A 17,337-nucleotide genomic window follows, 5' to 3' on the forward strand; every position below is an offset into this window, starting at 1 on the left:
GCTTTTGAAAAATGACTACAAGCAATAAAAATGATAAAAGATAGTATTTTAACAAATGGTGCTGAAAAACTTGGCATCCAATAAAATTAAAACACAGACATATACTTTACTTCTTTCACAAATATTAACCCCCAAATGGATCAAAGATCTCAACGTAAAGTGCAAAATCATAAAGCTTCTAGAGTTGACATGGGATGAAATCCAAGTGAAATTATTATGAGTAGTGAATTTAGATAAAATATAAAAAGCACAATACATGAAAAACAATTAATAAATTGAACTTCAGTAAAATTAAAATCTTCTGCTCTGCAAGGTGTAAAATTACACCCACAAATCAGTTGTGTTCCTATACAGCAACAACGAATCAGCTAAAAGGAATTCAGGAAAACTATCCAATTCACAATAGCCTCAAAAGAGGAAAATGTTTGGGAATCATGAAACATCTCTACAATGAAAACTACAGAACACTAAAGAAAGAAATTGAAGAAGAACTTAAAATATGAAAAAGTCTACCATGTTCTTGGATAGGTAGAATTAATAACAGCAAAATGGCCATACTGTCAAAAACCCTATACATATTAAATGCAATTCCTATTAAATTCCAATGACATTGTTCATAGAAATAGAAAAAGCAGTCATGAAATTCATCTGGAAATATAAGAGGCAAAAATAGCCAAAACAATCCTTAATGAGAAAAGTGAAGCAGGAGGCATCACAATATCAGATCTTAAATTATACTACAGATTATAGTAAAAAAATGCCATGGTGTTGGCACAAAAACAGAAGACCAATGGAACAGAATAGAAGACACAGAGACATAGCCACATAAATACAGTTACTTCATGCTAGACAAAGACACTGTAAGCATACATTAGAGAGAAGATAGCCTCTTCAATATATGGTGCTGGGAAAACTGGAAATCCACATGTAATAGAATGAGATTGAACCTCTATCTCTTATGCTGCATAAAAACTCAACTCAAAGTGGATCAAGGACCTAGGCCTTGGACCAGAGACTCTGTGCTCACTAGAAGAAAAAGTAGGCCCAATTCTTAGCCATGTCATCTTAGGAACAGACTTCCTCAGTAAGATTCCTAAAGCACAAAAAGTACAATGAAGAATCAATAAATGGGATGTTAGCAAACTAAAAGCTTCTTCACAGCAAAGGAAACCACCAAGAACACAGTGAGCCTACAGAATGGTAGAAAATCTTTGCTACTTGCACCTCAGATAGAGCATTAATCTCCAGGATATACAAAGAACTCAAAAAGTAACATCAAAAAAACAAATAACCTAATCAATAAATGGGCTAAGAAATTAACAAACATTTCACAGAAGAATAAATATGATTAGTCAAAAATATATGAAAAATTGTTTGATATCTCTAACAATTAGAGAAATGCAAATAAGAACTACATTGTGATTCCATTTCACCCCAATCAGAATGGCAATTAAAAAGAATACAAGTGACAGTGAATGTTGGTGAGGATGTGAGGAAAAAATTTCACTGATTGAAATTTTTTTTGGTGAGACTGGTGAGACTGCAAATTGGTGTAACCACTTTGGAAAACAGTATGGAGATTCCTTAGAAAACTTGTAATGGAACCACCATTTGACCCAATTATCCCACACCTCGGTATACACCCAAAATTTTAAAATCAGCATACTGCAGTGACACAGCCACTTCACTGTTTATAGCAGCTCAATTCAGAATAGCCAAGCTATTGAACCAACATAGATGTCCTTCAGCAGAAGGATGGATAAAGAGAATGTGGTATATGTACACAATGGGATATTACTTAGCCATAAAGGAGAATGAAGTTATGGCATTTGCCAGTAAATAGATGGAACTGGAGAATATCATGCTAATTGAAATAAACTTGTTCCAATAAACCAAAGGCAGAATGTTTTCTCTGTTATGTGGATGATAAGTCACAGAAAGGGAGGGGAAGATTAGGAGTTCATTGGATTAGGCAATGGGGAATTAAGGGATGGGAAAGGAGAGGGAATATGAAATATAATAGAATTAATCATACATAACTTTCGTATCCTTATATATGAATACACAACCAATTTAACTCCACATCATGTAGAATACAATAATGGTATCCTAATTGGAACAAGTTATACTGATTCTATGCATGTATAATATATCAAAATATACTCTACTGTCATGTATATCTAGAAAGAACAAATAAATTTTAAAAAACTTAAAAAATCTTTCACTGTGTAAAAGCCAGTGCTCAGAAAATGATTTTGACAAGCCAGACTGAGAAAAAATATTTTTAAAAAATCTGATAAAGGACTTGTATACAAAGAACTCCTAAAATTCAACAATAAAAAATCCAAATTTTAAAATGAGTAAATTTCTGAACAGACAACTGACCCTAAATTATATGAATGGCCAATAAGCATATTAAAGGATGTTATATTATTATACACCATTGTGGATTTGCAAATTAAAACAGCAATAAGATACCAATACATATCTAGTAGCATGGAGAAAATCCAAAACATTGGCAATACAAAATGCTATTGAGGAGGTGGAATAACAGAAGCTCTCTTTGATAGTGGGAATTCAAAATGGTACAGCCAATTTGGAAGACAGGTTGGAAATTTCTTGCGAAATTAAGCGTATTCATACCATATTGTATAGCAACTGTTCCCCATAGGAGTTACCTAAAAAACAGTCCATACAAAAACCTGCACATGGTTGATTATAGAAACTTTATTTACAATTGCCCAAACTTGGAAGCAACCAAGATATACTTTAACAGATAAATAGATTTTAATAAAACTATGAAATATCCATATAATGGGATATTATTAAGTGATAAAAAATAAATGGCTATTAAACAATGAAAAGATGTGGGAAAAGTTGACTGCTTACTGTTAAATGAAAGAAGTCAATATGAAAAGGCTACATGTTATGTGATTACAACTATGTTACACTTTGGGGAAAAAAACAAAACTATGGAAACAGTAGAAAGATCAATCATTGCTATGGATTAGGCAGAATAATGGAGAGATAAACAAGTAGAATATGAGGGATACTTTGGGCAGTGAAACTATTCTATGTGATACTATACCTGGTGAAATACATCTTATTCTATACTTTGAAAACCCCATAGGATGTAAAACACAAATTTTAAATTATAATGTAAATTATGAGTTTTATTATAATGCATCAATATTGGCTGATTAATTGTAATATATGCAAAACATTAATGCAAGATTTTAATAACAGGAAACTGAAGGAATGATGGGTTATATGGGAACTATTCTTTTTGGTCATTTTCTATTAACATACAACTGCTGTAAAGTCTACTAATTACTTTAAAATTTTATATAAACAATGAGTAAAGGAAAGCTAATGTATGTTGAATAAGAATGCTATGTAATATCTTGGTGAACCACATTAACCCAGTGCTGTTTTCTTGATATAATAAACAAAAAATAGACTATATACATCTCTTGCATTTTCTTGCAAATTCTAAACATATGTTTTACTTAGAATATTTAAATTTAAAATAAGATTTTTGCATCTGTTTGCACAACTGAAATAAGAATTATCCAAAATATTCAAGGTGAGAAAGCATTTCAAAGCTCTGAATCATACAAATAAATTTCATTTGAATAGTAGCAATGATTTGAAAGCATCTTTACTAGGACGGGAAAAATTTTGACAAAATAGTTATAATAGCTCTAATTTATTAGTTTTCTAACTTATTAGTTTTCTATAATAGCTTTCTAACAATTTGAAAGTGCCAAGTACTATATTAATTAACTTGTATGCATTAAAGGAGTATGGATAAAATTAAAACATGTTAAATGTATTTTTGGAAATGTCACAATGAAGCCCACTAATTTGTACAATCAATATGTTGCTAATAAATTGTATAATTTTTTTTTAAACAAGAGTTCAGAAAGATGATCTCCTCTCAGACTTCAAAAACCAATCTGAGCCACTTTACAAAAGCAGATCTGGGACCTGTATGAGCTGAGATTGGTTCCCAGTTGACAATCTGTAAGAATCAGGGACCTCCATTTTCAATGTCAAGTGACCAAATTATGCCCGTGACCTGCTTGAGTTTGAAAAAAGGCTTGTGAACTTCAGATGAGAATGCATCTCATTCTACACCATGATTTTATCCTTTTGTGGCACTTAACAACAAGCCCAGAGGCATTAGGCTCAAACTTCTGACATATAGAAGTAGAACATAATAAATGTCTGTTGATTTCAGCCCTTAAGTTTGTAGTAATTTGATATTCAGCAATAGAAAACTAATATAATTCCTCTTTATAGCTAAGGAATTTTAAGTCATATGATTATTAAGAAGGTTTGGATTTATATACATATATTATATATATATATATATATATATACATAAATATAGTTTACATATATGTGTGTGTGCGTGTATGTGTGTATATATATAATTTAAAAAAAATTTTTGGCACTGAGGATTTAACACCCAGGACACTCAACCACTGAACTGCACCCCCAGCCATTTTTAAAAACATGTTTTATTTTGAGACAGGGTCTCACACAGGTGATTAGGACCTTGTTAAGTTGCTGAGGCTGGCCTTGAACTTGGATCCCTCTGCCTCAGCCTACTGAGATGTCTGCTAGGATTATAGGCATGTGCCACTATGCCTGGCTATTTTTAGTTTTTAATAGCACATAATAGTTGTAGATATTTATGTGGTATGGTGTAATATTACAACATATGTTATATTACAATATATGGTATGGTATAATATTATAATATATAATATGCAAATTTTCTTTATCAGATGAGGGTAATTGGCATATATAGGACCTCAGACATTTGTCCTGGCAAAATTTAAAAAATTCTCTTTAGCTATTTTGAAATGTATAGTTAATTAAATATTAGTTTTCATTACTGAATAACAAGTTACTACAAAATTAAGGGCTTAATACAATACTAATTACTCCTAAACTTGTATGTCAGAAATCTGGGCCTGATGTCTCTGGGTTTGCTGCTCAATGTCACACAGGATAAAATCAAGATGTAGAATAAATGATTGCTGTCAACTCATAGTTATCCTTCTGTGCTATAGAACATTCAAAATTATTCTTCCTATTCAACTGTATCCCATACCCTTTAACCATCCTCTGTCCATCCCCTCCCTGTTGTCAAGCTCTGGTAACAACTATCTTATTCTACTTCTATAAGATCAGCTTTTTACAAAGCTGGAATTTCTGTCCTTTTCAATTTCTAAGATTGGTCCTTTCATTATCATGTAATCCTTATATCTTTATTGACTTTGTCAGTTAATATGTACACTATTACCAAAATTTTTCAGTAAAAGAGATGATAATGCTTATTGAGCAGGATTATTATGACACAGAATTGAATGATATATAGGAAAAATCATTAAGCCAGTGCTCTAGAATTAGATTAAAGTAATACATAATTCCATGCTGTGCAAGAAATTGGTGTGCTGAAAGAATAAAAGAGTAGTCAATTTTCCTGCAACGTATCTTTACACTGAGTTGGATAAGCATGGTATTCTCTAGTATTCTATTACTGGTTCCCTTACTTGTGCTTCAACCAAGTAGAAATAAAAGCTTTTCAGTTTCCTACACCAATTTAAGGAGTTTATAGGAGAGTGCATCCACTAGGAATTTTGTCTCGATAGGTCAACAGATTAAGTAATTATGTTTATAATCACTTTCCTCTGTTACTGATTTATTAGAGAATTATGGACAGTGTTCCATTTGTATAATCAGCATTTGTTATTTATTTATTTATTTATTTATTTATTTATTCATTCATTCATTCATTCATTCATACCACGGATTTAACCGAGAAGTGCTTTACTTCATCTACATCCCCAGTCCTTTTTATTTAATTTATTTTATTTTGAGACAAGGTCGGCTAAGTTGCTGAGGTTGGCCTTGAACTTACTGTCATGCCTCAGAATTTCAAAGCTGTTGGGAATACAAGCATGTGTCATAATGCCCAACTTCTTATCTGCATTTGAACTCTGGCACATATAGTTACTAGAAGTGTGGCTTTAGACACTTATGTTGACTTCTTTAAGTCTCAGTGTCTTCATGTGTAAAATTAAGCTTATAGTAGCACCCAGATAAAATAACCATTTTGGAAGTAAAATGAGATTATGTATTTTAAAACACTTAACATGATGATTGCAATAACAATGCTTTGATAATTTTGTTAGTTTATATTCTGTTTGGCTGAGAATGACAGCACATCAAAAGTTTTAATTTTCTTTCAAATAAATGTAGTGGTAGGAATACAGGATTAATGCTTTAACTTCAACAAGTCATCAGATATATGAACTCTGCTGTAAACAGAATGTTTATGTCCTACCAAAATTCATATGTTTAAGTTCTAATTCCAATGTGATGGTATTTAAAGATAACCTTTAGGTCATGAGGGTGGAATCCTTTCATAATAACATTGTTATCATAATGAGGGGGCTTCACCTTCATGACCTCATCTAAATCTAATTAACTTCTCCTTTGGACATCACACATTAGGGATTAGGAATTCACTGTATGGATTTGGGAGGCCACACAAACTTTCACTACATAATAGATAGGCATACTCTTTCCTTTCAATGACTATTCATAATTTGAAAACACATTTGCTCTAGTTCTTTGCCTTACAAATGCCTGAAAAGGAAGCCATACATATTCAGAATAGACATATGCTCCACTAAAAACTAGGGTCATTGAAAAAAGTTGTGAATAGATAATAAGGGACAATTAGTTACTTTCAAAATTGCACAATTATTTACCATGACAGTCCCCCTTGTAAAATATACTCAAACCCTAGAAAGCAGGTCAAATAAGTAAATGGAAACTTAAACTCTGAGTACTGATACAATTTATCCTGAACTTAACAACAATGACCTCAATTTGGATATTAAGTAATTATCCGAATAATTTAACTAAAGTTGTTATCTATTTCTGTGTTCCAGAAAGAAAATTTATTTTTATCTAATCACTAAAAGCAAAAAAGAAAATTTGAATGAGAACTGATTGTCAGTAATAGAGAGAAAAATTCTTCTTTTATTAGTTATGTTATTTAATGCTTAACTTCAACTGAATATTCAAAATCTGAAGTTTTGTGTTTTTTCATGATGAAAAAAAAATAATGATAAAGAAATTATGAGAATCTGGATCAGCTGAGAAGCAGATGCCAAACCAGGATTAGATTTGCAAGACATTTATTAGAAGAGATAACAAGAAAAGGTGGAGAGCTCAAGAGTGTTCATAATTAATGAACTTCTGATATCTCTATAATAATAATGGAAAGGAAGGAAGATTGTATAGTAAGTCTTCAAAGAATGTTTCACCAAATCTGCAGAGTCTTAAACCCAAATTGCCTGTTAGAGAAGTCTCATATACTGGAGGAAATGATCCTACCTAATACCCCAGTAACCTCTCCATGCTTGGCCAGTGGCTAGAAGTAGCCCATGGGAAATATGGACCTTGGTGTAAACACAATGGTAGATTTGATGCTGCAGTATCTAGGGTCCTTTTTCTAATATGCTCCCGTATCAGCGGATCTTATTGGTATTTTCATGACTTCCAAATACCACACTTTATGGTACACTGATATTTCTCCATGCAGGTTGAAGAAGTAGTTTCTCCATAGTTCCTGTGGACCTGCCTTCCTTGGGGGAGAATTGGAGAGGTATAATAATGGGATGAACTACAACCACTGTAACCATAGTTGGTCTTGGAGCCACAGTTGATATAATTCATCTTCCTACTTTTCCTCCATTGTCTAGTATAAATATCCTTCACTTTCAGCTATGACTTTAGTAGATTTTGGTGGCTCATCTGGTAATGGATCCAAACCTTCACTTCTTAGATTTCTGAATCATTGGTAATCATACTCCTCTCAGACTTAGAGACTATAACTGTCCAGTTATAGTTACAATGGAATAAGGAAGCACTGAAAGCCACCCAGATGGATCTTCTGGGTTCCACATATGTTCCTCCTTGTTACTTCAATGCCTCTTATTTTTCATATAATTACTAGACTCAGAGTCCAAAGTGCCTTGGGTAAACTGTAGCTTGTGTTTCAATGAGATTCTTGTTATGGTACCTGAACCAGGACCACTAACCTTGAGTAGCCTAGAATTTCCAGGTTGAAGAAGCATAAAATCCTCCAGTGCATCACTGATATAAATAATGAAGGCTCAATTCTCCTGCCACTTCTTGGTTCTCAGAGTTAATTTTTTTTCCTACCAAGGACACAGCATCATATAGAGGTCTCTTATTCAATGCCACATCTTCTCAGAGTCTTCCTTTCTAAGCTAATGCTTCAACCATGTTCTGGAAACCTTTTCGGTACTTTGCCATGTGGGTTGTTTCTGAGTGATACAGTATGAAATAATTAATTACCAATAGATTTCATGTTCATGAACACACTTTTAAACTGTAAACTAGGTTCCTTGGTAGGATATTAAGCTATGTGGGATTCCATTGCTATGTGGGATTCCATTGAATGAGGCATTCCCAGATAGTGGTTCTGGCTGTTGCTTTGCAGATAGGGAAGGTAGACCCATACCCAGAAAATATGTCTATCCCTATGATGACTGATCTCTGTCCTTTCTAGGATAGGGGGGCTTGAATTAGTCAACTTGCCATCAGGTGAGTGGTTGGTCTCCTTGAAGGACAGTGTAATATGGTGGACTCACCATTATTCTCTGTGGCTGACAGGTGGAGCATTCAGAGGCAGCAGTAGCTAAATCAGTTTTCACAACTGAAAGTTGATATTGTCAAATACACATAATCCACCATATCTGCCTAATGGCCACTCCATTCCATTCATATGCTCATTGTGCTTGCTTTAGGGTAACTAGTGATAAAAACTGATGAACATCAATTGGTCAAGAATTTGATGTACTCAGTTTTTCAGTACTTTCTTCATGGTAGATGTTACTATGTATTTTATAAGTCATCACAATTTCCACTCAATCCCATATGTCTATTCACATGTTTCTATCCCAAATACCATTCTATAATCTTCCAAAACTCTTCTTTATAGGCCTTTAACCAGATAGCCAGTTGCCAATTTTTATTTCAATTACCTCTAGAGCTAATCAGGATGTAAAAATAAATTATTCTCCATATTGTTATAATAAAAATATCCATTATAGGTCTTTTCTATGAAAAATGTTTTGCTTTCATTTATTTTAGTATTAGAAAAGGAAGCAACTATTATTCTTCATATGTCAATATTATATAAAGTTACCATTTTATCACACACACATATACGTATATGCATATATATGCATATAAATATATGCATACATGACCACTATCTAAAGTATGTATCCAAGAAAATTTTCTTTAGATAGTGGTCATATATTAGATACTATTTAGTTTTGCCCTGGCCTCTCTTTTTGTCTGCATTTATTCTTCAAACTGAGCAATTCCAAAATGATTGCTATGCATCTAATTTTATTTTCAAAATCAATCCAAATGAAACAAGAGAAGAAAGCCCCTCTTCAAATGAATCTAGGTTCCAGGAAATAAGTGGATGCAATATATTCAACATTTTCCTATTTTTTTTTTTTGCAAAATTCTGTAGTTTGGATTTTGACACTGTTGACATTATTCAGACTACACACATGATCTGACTCTAAATAAGTGATATTAATTTAAAAAAAAAATTGCAAAAATTGTTCTTGGTTCCTTAGAATCATTCATGGATATCAACTGTTTTGAAATACCCAAGTAGGAGAATGGTTATCAAGACAGCAGCAATCTTTTCAATTCACATAGGCATAATTAACTGAAGCTTCTCTGAAAAGTTTCCTTTACTGGATTAGCCAACATTCACATCTGTCAAAAGTTGACATAGTATATCAGGAAATATTCAGAGCAAATTTGCTTTCTATTCTCTTCTGTGCAGTTCATTACTTCTTCTTCTATTTAGCTGGCATATATTGAGACCCTTTGAAACATATGCTGTAGCATTTTCTCCATGAAAGGAATATTTTTTCTATATGAATAGATATGAAACTTTAAAGATGATAAATACTTATTTGTGTTAGTTTTAAATAAAAAATGTTTACATCAAATATTTGCATTAACAATATTTGAGCTTTATACAAGCTTCAAAACTTATTTTAATTTTGTTTGCATGGCTGATAATTACTTTTCTCCCCCAAATTCCCATGTATAATTTTATTATATTAAATGTTGATGGGCAGTAGCCTTTTATTCTACATCCTTAAACAAAATCTAGAAACTAAACTCAGAAATAATTAACTCTTATGAAGACATAAAAATTTTGATATTTGATATCTTAACTGCAAGTACAGTAATTGACATTCAGATAAAGAAGATAGTACCTCTGCTTTTTAAAACAGCAGCTAAGATCTGTTTTGAAAGACTTGAAATTAAATTCTTTAGCTTTTGATGATTTACTTCAAGTTAAGCAAACTGGCATAATTCTTTAGGGCCCCTTTCATAATGAATTAGGTTAATTATGGAATAAAATTCAGTTGTTACTAATTTATTATGAGATAGTCAATTGTTTCTACTATTAATGATGCCAATAGATTATCTAGTCATGTCTATATAAATATTGACTGAATCAACTGTGTGAATTTGAAAAATATATTTGTAAAATTTCAGCAAGTTATTCCTTCCAAACAGATGACAAGTTAAGCAAATTAGTAGTTAAAAGTTAAGGATACTAAAATGGTTATTTAAAAATCTGTTCTTTGTTATAAAAAAATACATATATTTGCCAAAATAAATAAATATAAGTATAAATAAATGGTTATCTTAAATAGATTTTCTATTTTCTACAAAAATTATCCTTGGTAGAAGACCTCTTATATGAAAATATGAAATATTTCTTAAATTTTTCATTATTTAAAATATTTTTTTAGCCAGACATAGTAGGATACACCTGTAATCCCAGGAACTTGGAAAGCTGAAGCAGGAGGATTGCAAGTCTCAGCAACTTAGTGAGGCCCTAAGCAACTTAGCAAGATCCTATCTCAAATTAAAAAAAAAATTAAAATAAAAAGGGCTAGGAATGTGGCTCAGTGGTTAAGCACTGCAGGGTTCAAACCTTGTGCTGAAAAACTACAATAAAGTCCTATTTATAAAAATATTCTTTCATTATTTTTGACTATTTATATGTAATTTTACCAAAAAATCTAATTAACATCACAGGTAAATAAAATTGCCCATTTAGATGAACAATAACTACATACTAGATTAAATAACTACATAGAAGTAATGATGAACAATTTTAGTTTACTTCTTAAAAATAAAATGTAATCTCACAATATTTGTATTAAGAAAACACTGAACACAATGAACATCTTCAATGTATACTGTAAGTTTCAGTTTTTGTCATATAGGGTTTTGTCATATAGATCAATCTAACCTTCATTAAACACACAATTTCACAACATGTGGCTTGTATGGATGGTATCCACACCGCTAAGTAGGTTCATATTTTACCAACAAGTGTAACCTTGGATAGTGAGCATGAGGTTTCTGTTGGGACTTTCCTGTTTGATTGCCATATCTTGAATCAGTGTTTAATTTGGACACTGACCATTGACTCATCTGACACATGCTAACATGGAAACTTGCCTTGTTTCTTCATTCTGTTGTTTTTTGCTTAAATTAAAGGAGCTTGAAATGTGAGAATATAAATTATAAGACAAATGCACTCGTGTTTTAGTATTGGAAACCATTTCCCCACTTACTAATGTTTTCCTTCCATCATGCCATGAAAGAAAAGTTGTAGAAATAACAGTTCTTTTGTTTTATCCATTTATGACTTTATTTAAAAAAGAAAATCCCTGAAGGGTTCTGATTTTAAGACATAAAAGATCTGTGATAGATTTTAATCCCAATTGATTTATTAATAACTTTTGATCATTGGTTATTAGAGTTTACTGTTATTTATCTTGGTTTTCTATTTGAGCAACTTATGTTCAAAGGGCACAAAAAGGCACACAGTTTCTTTTTTGATCATTTTTGACACATGAATTTAACATATATCACAATGACATTACAAGTCATACACTATTTTTGGACTCCTTAGCCTGTCATATACATAACAATGAACTATTACTTCCAGTTGAAATTTTTTTCTTTTCTTTTTAATGTTTTGTTTTTGATTTCTTTTATTTTTGAAATAGAGTCTTTTTGTGTTGTCCAGGCTGATCTCCAACTCCTGGGCTCAAGGGCTCTTCTTGGACTTCTCTTATTGGGAGACTTTTTATTAAGGATTCAATCACAATATCCCTTATTGGTCTTTTCAGGTTTTCCCCATCCTTATGGTTTAATTTTGTTTTTTTTTGATTTTATGTTTCCATAAATTACCCATTTCTTCTGTGTTTTCCAATTTCTTGGCATATAGTTGTTTGTAACAGTCTTTGATGATCCTTTTATTTCTGTGATATCAGTTGTACTGTCTCCTTTTTCATCTCTAATTTTACTTATTGGGTTTTTCTCTTTTCTTCTTAATCTAGCTAGTTTTGTAGAGTTTATCTTTTCAAACAACCAATTCCTCATCTAATGATCTTTTGTATTGCTTTTTTAGTGTTTATTTTTGTTACTATCTTTGTTATTTATGTCTTTGACTAGGTTGTATATTTAAAATCTTATTTTTTGATGTAGGTGTTTATTGACATAAATTTATGTCAGTATTGCTTTTGCTGTATCTTATAAGTTTGCGTATGTTGTATTTCATTTTGATTTCTTTAATGACCCATTATTTGTTAGGCAGCATGTTGTTAAGTCTTCATGAATTCTCATAGTTTTTGAGGTTTCTTTTTTTATTAATTTATAGTTTTATTTCATTGTGGTAAGAGAAAATAAATGGCATAATTTGTGGTTTATTTTCTTAAATTTATTAAGACTTATTTTGTGGCCTAATGCATGGTTATTAAAAGAGCTAAGATGTCTCCCTTTGTTGATGATCAGATCAATTCTTCCAGTAGTCATATGCAGGTTACTAGTGTAAAATTTGGTGAAATTAATATCCTTTCCAGGCTTCCATTTAATCTGAATGGTGTCATTTACCTTGATGATGGAAGCAGGGTAGTGAATGATGTGAGCATCATAGGTCACCAGGGGAAGGATCACTTCTGTGCCCACAATTTCTTTCTTATTTTATACAATGTGTACCCGACCTCCTCAGATATAATATAATGTACAGCAAAGTGACCCTTAGTATCATAATCTGGCATAAATTATCTGTGGACTTTTAAATCCTGATGACATCCATAAAAGCAGCAAGGTAGGTTATATCAGTTCAGACTTTGCCACCAACCTTAAAGAAATACTACATGCAGATGTTCTTTATACTTCACCTCATGTCAGGGCATACTTAAGTCTGTTCCTTAGGAAAAAATATAAAAGGAAGTTTTCTATTAGTTTTTAGGGACCAGAAGATGAATAAAGATCAAGCACACTAGGCAATTTATTTAGCATCCACTGCTTTGGAGCTACTACTCTCTTCAGATGGTTCTTGGGATCATAATCCATGGCTGTTCAAGACATAAAAAGAGTTTTGTCTTTTTCTCTGTACAGAAAATTAACTTAGCTCTAAATTCAGTGAAAAAGTTGGTTCCATCTTCTTGAATATATTTTTTCTTTTAGTCTCAATGTATCAAAAATTTTCCTGTCTGATACACAGAAAAAAATGTTCTCCTTTTCCCACTCAGACTTAAACATATCCAACAGTACACTTGGAAGCCCTGTTTCCTCTGTCTGTGCTAGAAACAACACATTAGAACCACTCTCATCTCATTTGGATTGTGAGACTCTAGGACAAACTCCCACCTCCACAGTGAGTGTTCTCCTTTTCAACTGAAACTCTAGTACGTATTAAAGCCACTCTCTTATGAAGATGACTCAAAAGCTCTAACATCCTATGCTAAGCAACCCTCCACCATAGTTGTTATCCTCACTTTTTTTCATATTATTATATCCTATATTGAAGAATCACAGTTCAGCCTACTTTCCATCCTCAGTATGGATATTTTCTTTGATGGGCACAACTAATGGATTTAGGACAAACTTCTAAAAAATAAGAGGAAGCTTTCATTTATATTTTGTATAATCCTAAAATCAGAATTATAATACTCCGTATAATTGTTTTCCATATGTGCTTCACAAAGTCATAGTTAGGCAAAGATACATTTGAGACTGTCCATATGCCTCAAGCACTCTGAAGAGTTAATGAGAAGGAGGAGATTGAAGGTTTGATCCCAAGCCCCTCTATCCTTACTTTAGTCACAATAAATCTGCTTTTTCTACATTTTATTCATTTATTTAGGGTGCTGGGGATTGAACTCAGGGGCACTGAACCATTGAGCCACATCCCAAGCCCTATTTTGTATTTTATTTAGAGACAGGCTCTCACTGAGTTGCTTAGCACCTTGCTTTTGCTGAGGCTGGCTTTGAACTAGCCATCCTCCTGTCTCAACTTCCCAAGCTGCTGGGATTACAGGTATACACCACCACACCCAGTTGCTTTTTCTTTATAATGTACTGATGTTGCATATAAGCTATTTTAGGGGTAATAGTATAATTGTTAAATTCAAAAACTTTTAAAAACAGTAAATCACATTTTATAGTCACAAACACTAAGATCTTGGAATTTTAAATAGTCCTCCAAGATTATTAAATTTTAATAACTGAACAGAAACAAATACTTCAGTTTCCTAATTTCCAACACTCCTCCCTCTGCTTCTAGCCCATATTGGTAATATAAAACTCAAAGGAGTATTATGGTTATCCTGGTATTTGAAAACCTTTGTGGCACTACAAAATCTTTAGGTTTTAGATGATTAAATAAAATGAATATAAGCAATAGTCAAACCATGACAAATAACAGAATTAGAAATATAACATATGGAATTATATTTATAATATGTATCTTAGTGAGGATTAAGTGGATATAGAAAATCTTCAATGCCAGAAAAAAAGGAATATGCCCCAAATCAGCAAAGCAGAAAAAAATGGAATACAGAAGTTGGTGTTGCCATTGATAGATACCAGATAGACGTGAGTGGTAAAAACATTAGGGGGATAATTCTTTAGCCTGGATCCATATTCTGGCCCTTCACACTTTCTTTTAAAAGTCAATTTACTTAAGGCCATTCTAGCCTTATTCTGGGTTAAGTCAATAGGCTGTTACCTTTCTTGATAAACAACCCATTACCATTAAGGCTATTGTGTCAGGACCACAAATTACCCTGAAGATTGAGCTTTTTCAACCTTAATACAGATCAAAGATTCCAAGACTCAGGAAAACAGGGTAGTTAAAGCAAAGCCCATTGGCCATAAAATATGTAAAAGAATGAATTCCAATTAGAACAGTCACTGTGGGCCAAAGTTACTGAGAGTTGCCTTTAGATCTTTAGCATGCCGTTATAATAGTAAAATCCACCCCCCATCCATTATGGATTTCACTTGGATACTTGTGGGTAAGACCATGTGCAGTAAGAAACTAGAAATCTGAGGCATTCCTACTGTCAGCCACAAGTTAAAAAGTGGTACCTGGACAGGACTCTCTAGAAAGTTTGTTAAGACCTCTATTAGAACCAGGTGGAAGGTGGGGGCATAATAATGCTCTCCCCCTCTTAGAGATGACTCACTTTCTGTCTCTCTTCCTTTTGAGAGAGATTTCTTTCCTAACAAATTTTGTTATAGTTTTACTACATGTCATTTCTTGTCTGAAATGTTCTCTGGCAAGAACACAAGAACCAAGGAACACAATTCAACGCTGAAATTCACGGGGCTGATTGAGGCGCTGCCAGTTCTGCTGTGGGTACACAGAGCGAAAGGCTGAGAGAGTCAGAAACGCTATTCACTTCTATCCATCTCGCAGACTCTTCCGGAACCTCTGCCACTATGGATGACAAGGAGGATCTGGTATATCAGGCAAAGCTTACCTAGCAGGCTGAGTGATATAACAAAATGGTGGAATCAATGAAGAAAGTAGCAGGGATGGATGTGGAGCTGACAGTTGAAAGAAACCTCCTATTTGTTGCATATACAAATGTGATTGGAGCTAGAAGAGCTCCCTGGAGAATAATCGGCAGCATTGAACAGAAAGAAGGAAACAAGGAAGGAGAACACAAATTAAAAATGATTCAGGAATATTGGCAAATGGTTGAGACAGAGCTAATGTTAATCTGTTGTAACATTCTGGTTGTACTGGGCAAACATCAAATTCCAGCAGCTAACACTGGCAAGTCCAGGGTTTTCTATTATGAAATGAAAGGGGACTACCACAGGTGTTGGTAAAGATGGCCCCGGAGTGCTTCTCTTCTAGGAGCTCAGGTCCATGATGAACTGAATGGTGCGCGAACCATCACCTCCAATCCCTGTGAATGGCGTGAACTTTGAAAGGCACACCTTCAACCCCTTAAGTGGTGGGAACTCTCAGACATTGAAGAAATAGCAGCCCACTCGCCTTGCTCCTCCTCATCCTATGTTAAGCCCATAAATATCAACACCCTGTTCGTGCTCTCTCTCTTACTCTCCCCCTCTCCTCTCTCTCACTCTTCTCTCACCTCTCTTTCCCTCTCTGTGTCCCCTCTCTCCGCCCCCCTCTCTTTCTTGACCCACTTCTCTTCTGCAACTGGCCGCTATGGTCTTGCTAATAAAAATCTCTGACAGGTAAACGGTTGTTTTGCCTTGTTGAGTTTATGGAGCTTTTCCATCATTTCTTACAACAGGTATCTGGCTGAGTTTGCCATACGAAATGACAGGAAGGTGGCTGCAGAGAACAGTGTAGTGGCTTATAAAGCTGCTAGTGATATTGCAATGACAGAACTTCAACCAACACACCCCATTCATTTAGATCTTGCTCTCAATTTTTCTGTATTCTACTATGAAATTCTTAATTACCCTGACCTTGACTGAAAGTTGGCAAAAGCAGATTTTGGTGATGCAGTTGCAGAACTGGATACACTGAGTGAAGAAAGCTATAAGGACTCTACACTTATCATGCAATTGTTGCGTAATAACCTGACACTATAGACTTCATACATGCAGGGTGATGGTGAAGACCAGCATAAAAAAGCGCCGCAGGATATGGAAGGTGAAAATCAGTGAGACAATAAGGCCAACAAGAGAAAATATCTCTGACCACCCCACTTCTCTCTGTCCAACCTCTTGGAAATTCCCCATTGTCACTGAGAACCACCAAATCTGACTTTTACATTTAGTCTCAGAATTTAGGTTCCTGCTCTGTTTTTTTTTCTTTGTTTATTTGTTTTTGTTTTTGTTATTGTTTGTTTAAAACAGCTTTCAAAGCACTTAAAATCAAGAGTG

At 33.4% G+C, this 17,337-nt stretch overlaps 2 pseudogenes; one reads left to right on the forward strand and one right to left on the reverse strand.

The window, feature by feature from the left end:
- The window catches only part of LOC110598787 (small ribosomal subunit protein eS4-like), a 14,771-nt pseudogene extending 1,235 nt beyond the window's left edge, over positions 1-13,536 (reverse strand).
- Positions 13,537-15,909: 2,373 nt separating this feature from the next.
- On the forward strand, positions 15,910-17,118 carry LOC101961842 (14-3-3 protein epsilon-like; annotated as a pseudogene).
- The last annotated feature ends 219 nt before the right edge of the window (positions 17,119-17,337 follow it).

The sequence above is a fragment of the Ictidomys tridecemlineatus genome, chromosome X, assembly GCF_052094955.1.
Source record: "Ictidomys tridecemlineatus isolate mIctTri1 chromosome X, mIctTri1.hap1, whole genome shotgun sequence".
NCBI classification, from domain to species: domain Eukaryota; kingdom Metazoa; phylum Chordata; class Mammalia; order Rodentia; family Sciuridae; genus Ictidomys; species Ictidomys tridecemlineatus.